General features: G+C 44.1%; 1 non-coding gene across 1 annotated transcript; it reads left to right on the forward strand.

The window, feature by feature from the left end:
• The first annotated feature begins 6,615 nt into the window (after positions 1-6,615).
• Positions 6,616-6,748, forward strand: LOC126021164 (small nucleolar RNA SNORA51). The gene has a single exon (XR_007499772.1). It is a non-coding gene; the product is annotated as a small nucleolar RNA SNORA51 (small nucleolar RNA).
• The last annotated feature ends 278 nt before the right edge of the window (positions 6,749-7,026 follow it).

Genomic DNA, 7,026 nt, shown 5'->3' on the forward strand with positions numbered 1-7,026 from the left:
GGAACATCTGTTTCTCCAGTTTCTTCGCTTTCTTCTGAGTCTGAATTCCACAGCAGTCCATTTGATTGCTGATGCCTGTCTTCAAAAAACTTGATGATTTTTTTTTTGAAATATGTATGGCGTTTTTATTTTTATTTTATTTATTTAGGTTTTTGGGCCACACCCGGCATTGCTCAGGGGTCACTCCTGGCTGTCTGCTCAGAAATAGTTCCTGGCAGGCACGGGGGACTATATGGGACACCGGGATTCGAACCAACCACCTTAGGTCCTGGATCGGCTGCTTGCAAGGCAAACGTTGTGCTATCTCTCCGGGCCCCTGATTATTTCTTTTGGTCTGTCTTCCCATGATGTTTGAACCCAGGATGCCACGAGAGATAGGCCAGGTTTCTTGAGGTTTTTTTTTCTTCGCCCTCGTGTACAGTGCGCTACTGCAGCCCGGAAAAGGCACAGTGCGAATTCACAATTTGCCTGCACCCTCATTGGACCGGCCGCCACTGCCACCCCACCCCAACCCTTGTTTATAACGCACACCCCAACTTTGATTTTTCTCTTTTTTTGGTAGAAAATTCTGCGCGTTATTCTTGAATAAATACGGTAGATTTGTCCGTTATACTTGTGCATGTGTCAAGGACTTATGGAAGCGGAGACTGACCTAAAGGCAGGCAGGCAGGCAGGCAGGCAGGCAGGTAGGCAGGCAGGCAGGCAGGCAGGCATGCAGGTTCCCTGTCGACTGTCACAGAATGTGGCAGCAAGCGATAACAGGGAGCAGGGCGGGGATGAGCTTACTGGGGGCCCACCTTGGAAATGTTAGACTGTGGTTAGAGCCAGAAAGATGGCTTTTAGTTATAAAGGTTACCCCCACACAAATGCTCAAGCCAAAATCCCCGAGGCTGGTAACTTGCCACCCCTACTGGCAGTAGGCCAGAGGAGCCAACAGTCGCTGATATTGATTTACTAAATGAAACAAATGGCAAAATGAGATAATGACAGCCCAGTCGGATGCTGAGTCAGAAAGCAGATCTGTTAGATTACCACTCACTCTGCCCCTGTATAGAATGTGGGATGTGGGCCAAAGCCGTGGCACAAGAGGTAAGGCATCTATCTGCCTTGTGCGCACTAAGCTAGGACGGACTGCGGTTCAATCCCCCGGCGTGCCATATGGTCCCCCAAGCCAGGGATGATTTTGAGCTCATAGCCAGGAGTAACCCCTGAGCGTCACCGGGTGTGGCCCAAAAACAAACAAGAATGTGGGATGAACCCCACCCAACCTCATCACAGCTGAAAATCCTCAGAGAGTTTGAAAGTGTCCAAACACAAATCCAGAACTAGGTCCTTCCCATTAGGAAAACAAACCTCAACCTATGTGGGTTTAAATACAGAATATCTTGGTCACTTTAAGAAAGCATGCTGAGGGCCCGGAGAGATAGCACAGCGGCTTTTGCCTTGCAAGCAGCCGATCCAGGACCAAAGGGGGTTGGTTCGAATCCCGGTGTCCCATATGGTCCCCCGTGCCTGCCAGGAGTTATTTCTGAGCAAACAGCCAGGAGTAACCCCTGAGCAATGCCGAGTGTGACCCAAAAACCAAAAAAAAAAAAAAAAAAAGAAAAGAAAGCATGGTCCACTTTCTCCATTTTGTGTTGAATTCCTTGGTACCTAGAAGATGATGGGTGTCAGAACCTCCAGGACTTTAATACTGTGGCTAAGACCTGACTGAATGCTTCCCAATTTTTACAGTGGAAAATGTGGTTTGATGAAGGAGCTAAAATTAAGCATAATATCCTAGATCACTCTGGAAGGATGATTGTAGGAGTTCCCTTGTCCTGTGAGCTGCTAATAACAGAAAGGGAGTTATTAGAAACAAATAAATAGGAAAAATTAACTGTGTTGTTTTGGCACTAATCAGAGTTCACATTGAAGGCTTGGGAAAAAAATTGATGCTGAAGCTGAATTTAAGGGTAGCTATACAAATATTTTCCAAGGAGTTTCTGAATCATAGGCAGAATTTCTACGAAAACTGATAGGTTATCTGGAAGCAGATTAAAGACACAGTAACATAACAGGTCCTTCCTTACAAAAATGTTAGTCATTAAAATGCAAATGAAGTTGTCAGGTTATATTATGTCCCATTAGGAAGAGAGCTGTCATGGGATATCTACGTGCTTGTAGGGATATTGGAATATACAGTTTTTCTCATCCCAGCTCCCTGCCTGCCACCACTGCCCCCCATTTATCAACCTATGTTATATCCCCTGAAGAATTAACAATAATACCAGCTCAGTGCCCTTACAAGATAAGAATTAGCATAACAGTGTAGATTCTTTCAGGAACTGTGGGCTTGATAAGAGGGAGAAGCAGTATGACTCTTAAAAGTACTTCTGTTAATCTGGAAATTATAGATTCTAACCATGTTAGAGAGATAATAGCTCTTGTCTCTGTACCCAGTTTGAACTTTTAAAAAAGGAGAAATAGTAGCACAAAGTTCATTACTTCCTTAAGTTATGCCTGGCAAATAAAATACCACTGGAAAAACCTATAATCCACAAGTACAAGAGTTCACAAAACCTTCAAAATTCAATTATTAAAATACAGAAAAAGGGGCATGTTACTGAGGACATATTTTATTTTTTTGTTTTTTTGGGGCCACACCCAGTAACGCTCAGGGGTTACTCCTGGCTATGTGCTCAGAAGTCACTCCTGGCTTGGGGGACCATATGGGATGCCAGAGGATCGAACCACAATCTGTCCTAGGCTAGCGCTGGCAAGGCAGACACCTTACCTCTAGCACCACCACGCCGGCTCCACCGATGGACATTTTATCCTTAACATTATTTTCACTAAACTTCCTGAATTTACCCCAACAAGAGCCCTACACAGCTGCAGAAAGACACTTTAAAGAATATGTTCCTTGGGGCCGGAGAGATAGCACAGCAGCGTTTGTCTTGCAAGCAGCTGACCCAGAACCTAAGGTGGTTGGTTTGAATCCTGGCATCCCATATGGTCCCCCATGCCTGCCAGGAGCTATTTCTGAGCAGATATCCAGGAATAACCCCTGAGCACCACCGGATGTAGCCCCCTAAAACAAAACAAAACAAACAAACAAACAAAAAATGGGCTGGAGGGGGCCGGAGAGGTAGCATGGAGGTAAGGCGTTTGCCTTGCATGCAGAAGGTCAGCAGTTCGAATCCTGGTATCCCATATGGTCCCCTGAGCCTGCCAGGAGTGATTTCTGAGCATAGAGCCAGGAGTAACTTCTGAGCGCTGTTGGGTGTGACCCAAAAACCAAAACCAAAACCAAACCAAACAAAAAAACAAAACAAAACAAAAAATGGGCTGGAGGGGCCAGAGAGATAGCATGGAGGTAGCGCGTTTGCCTTGCATGCAGAAAGATGGTGGTTCGAATCCCGGCATACCATGTGGTCTCCTGGGCCTGCCAGGGGCGATTTCTGAGCATAGAGCCAGGAGTAACCCCTGAGCACTGCTGAGTGTGACCCCCCAAAACAAAACCAAAAAAAAATAAAAAATGGGCTAGATAGCACAGCAATAGGGCAGTTGCCTTGCACACGGCCTACCCAGGACAGGCCTGGGTTTAATCCCTGGCATCCCATATGGTCCCCTGAGCCTGCAGGAGCAATTTCTGAGCACAGAACCAGGAGTACCTCCTGAGCATTGCTAGGTGTGGCCCAAAAACAAACAAATAAAAACAAATTAAGACATAGAACATTCTAATAGTGAGGCCTGTATTGGGAGTCCATGTCTTCCAAATGCATCCTGCAGCTGTTTCATGTTGGTAAAACAAACAAACATTAGAACATTATTATAGACATATAACATGTCTACATAAAGAACATTCAGTTGAACCACTGCTCATTTGTTTTTGTTTTTGCTTTTTGGTTTTTTGAGTCACACCTGGCAATGCTCAGAGGCCACTCCTGATTCTGTATTCAAAAATCGCCCCTCACAGACTCGGGGGACCATATGGAATGCTGTTTACCTGGGTCAGCCACGTACATAGCAAGTGCCCTACAGCTGTGCTATCACTCTAGTCCCAAACCTCTAATTTAAACAGCTATATCCATTGCAGCAGGCCTCTTTGAAATATAAAAAAGAATATAAGCTGCTGAAGATTTCACAGAGGAGTTGGAGATTTCAGAGACTTCTTGATCATCAAATTTAAACCAACACTGTCTTGCTGCAATTTTGCAATAGACTGTGCCATGACCCTTTTCCATTTCACCATAATGGTTCAAAAGAGAGAATAAGTTATATTCTTCAGGGTTATTCTTAGAGTCTATATTGTACTGTGATAAGTCAAGGTTATCTAAAGAAAGTCCATGTAGGTCTGTAATTCATTTATTTTTATTTTTTATTTTTTTGGTTTTTGGGTCACACCCAGCGGTGCTCAGGGATTACTCCTGGCTGTCTGCTCAGAAATAGCTCCTGGCAGGCACAGGGGACCATATGGGACACTGGGATTCGAACCAAACACCTTAGGTTCTGGATCAGCTGCTTGCAAGGCAAACACCACTGTGCTATCTCTCCGGGCCCAGGTCTGTAGTTTATTTGTCTTCTTACAGTCTTAGAAAAAGTATTTCAAATGTATTAAGAACACACATGGTAATTTCCAAATTTCTGTTCTTTTTAAAGAATCCTGCTGTGTGCAGTGCAATAAGCCCTATTATTGTCTCTCAGTTCTTTGAAAAAACACTTTAAGGCAACATTGCAACATGCATTTATCTGTAGATGTCAAAGGCAAAGATAAAGGACTAAAGATCTCCAATGTCTGAGATTCTTGGTGGCAGATGTGACATTGAATTGTGGATTTAAGCTGGCCTTGGAAAGTATAGAAACAATATACTCAGTAAACTGCTTGTGTCTCTGCCAAACTTGTTTTACAACAAATTTTTTTTTTTTTTTTTTGGTTTTTGGGCCACACCCGGGCATTGCTCAGGGGTGACTCCTGGCTGTCTGCTCAGAAATAGCTTCTGGCAGGCACGGGGGACCATATGGGACACCGGGATTCGAACCAACCACCTTTGGTCCTGGATTGGCTGCTTGCAAGGCAAACGCCACTGTGCTATCTCTCCGGGCCCATTACAACAAATTTTAAGTCAACAAAATAATCATTATTTTCTTTTTATGTCTATTCTACCTATCAGCTTTGTTCAAGTCCTGATGAACCGTTCATCAGAAATAGCTGTGGTTCGTGTGGATCTTGTTGATTGTGCCTGGCAAATTGGTCATTTAGCTTTCCAATGGTTATTTTAAAGCTTTGTGGGTTGATATACCTGCACTGTTCTGCACACAAGGACTTTATAATTTTACTAAACTCTTCTGCCACTTTGCCTTTATGCCCCAATGGATTTGACTTGTTAATGTCCTCCTTGTAATGATTCTGGTATATTCTTAGAATATATATTCTTAGAATATTATACAGGCATTGTAATATTGGTTTTTTTTGGGGGGGGCACACCCAAAACCCAGTGACACTCAGGGGTTACTCCTGGCTATGTGCTAAGAAATCGCTCCTGGCTTGGGGGACCATATGGGATGCTGGGGGATTGAACCGGAGATCATCCTAGACTAGGGTGTGCAAGGCAGAAGCTTTACCACTTAGCATCACTGCTCCAGCCCCAGGCATTGTAATATTGAATTCATGTAACAAGTGTTTCCTAAATTATGAAGTCTGGTGAGAGTAGAACCAATTCTCTTATTACGGAACCAAGTTTCTGGAACTGGTCATTTCCACTCCTGATAGACTCTGCCTCATTGTGTGGTGTCATCTTATTTTCCTGGTTAATTGTTGAGGTCACACTTTGTTTCCTGCTTTCATCTTCTCAAGTATTCTGTGTTTAGTCTGAAGGGAGGCATTGAATTAATTAAATTAATAAAAGTCCTTGATGGTGGTGGATGATGGATCGATGATGAGGCCTTTCTTGGCCAGGTCAGGCACCTGCAGCTTCTTTTTTTTTTTTTTTTTTTTTTTTTTTAGTTTTTGGGTCACACCTGGCGGTGCTCAGGGGTTACTCCTGGCTGTCTGCTCAGAAATAGCTCCTGGCAGGCACGGGGGACCATATGGGACACCGGGATTCGAACCAACCCCCTTTGGTCCTGGATCGGCTGCTTGCAAGGCAAACGCCGCTGTGCTATCTCTCCAGGCCCACCTGCAGCTTCTTTGGCCTGGCTAGGAGGCCAGGAGTGGGTGGGCCTGACCACATAAGATTAGCATTTGGCCTGGGTAGGGGTAACAGAGAGATTTTCAGTTTTATGCATCACTGTCTTGAGTTTTTAATTTATAAGAATCCTGCCTCTGGAGCCAGAGAGATGGCATGGAGGTAGGGTGTTTGCCTTGCATGCAGAAGGATGGTGGTTTGAATCCCGGCTTCTCATGTTGTCCCCCGAACCTGCCAGGAGTGATTTCTGAGCACTGCCGGGGTTAAACAAAAAACAAACAAAAGAATCCTGCTTCTATGTAAAAAAAAAAAAAAAAACCTTCACCAGTGCAACATTCCCATCACCAATATCCCAAGTGTCCTTCCTCCCCACCCCACACAGGCCTGTACTTTTTTTTACATAAATATATAAAAAAAAGAAAGAAAGAAAGAAAAGAAAAGATAAGGCCTCCCAATGCTTACCACAGGCTTTGTTCTTTACATTGACTGTGTAAAAAGAGGAGATACAGTAAATGCTCCCCATATACACCTCAAACCAGGCCCTTTGCCTGGTCTGTATTGTGAATGGGAGGACAAAAGAAAAAGAAACTTGCTTCTGCCAAGGTATAGTGGGACCCAGAGTTTCTTGGCATGGTTTCCATCTGTGGAAACATAGGAAACATATCTTTTTCCTCAAATGAGGAGATTACCAGCAATCCATTAATTATCTACTTTTACCCAAAAAGATGAATTAGTTGGTTTTTTTGTTGGGGGGGGGGGATTTATCTGAACATCTTTTTCTTTTTTGTTTTTGGGCCACACCCAGTGGTGCTCAAGAGTTACTCCTGGCTATGCGCTCAGTAATAGCTATTGGCAG

This window comes from Suncus etruscus, chromosome 10 (genome assembly GCF_024139225.1).
Source record: "Suncus etruscus isolate mSunEtr1 chromosome 10, mSunEtr1.pri.cur, whole genome shotgun sequence".
NCBI lineage: Eukaryota > Metazoa > Chordata > Mammalia > Eulipotyphla > Soricidae > Suncus > Suncus etruscus.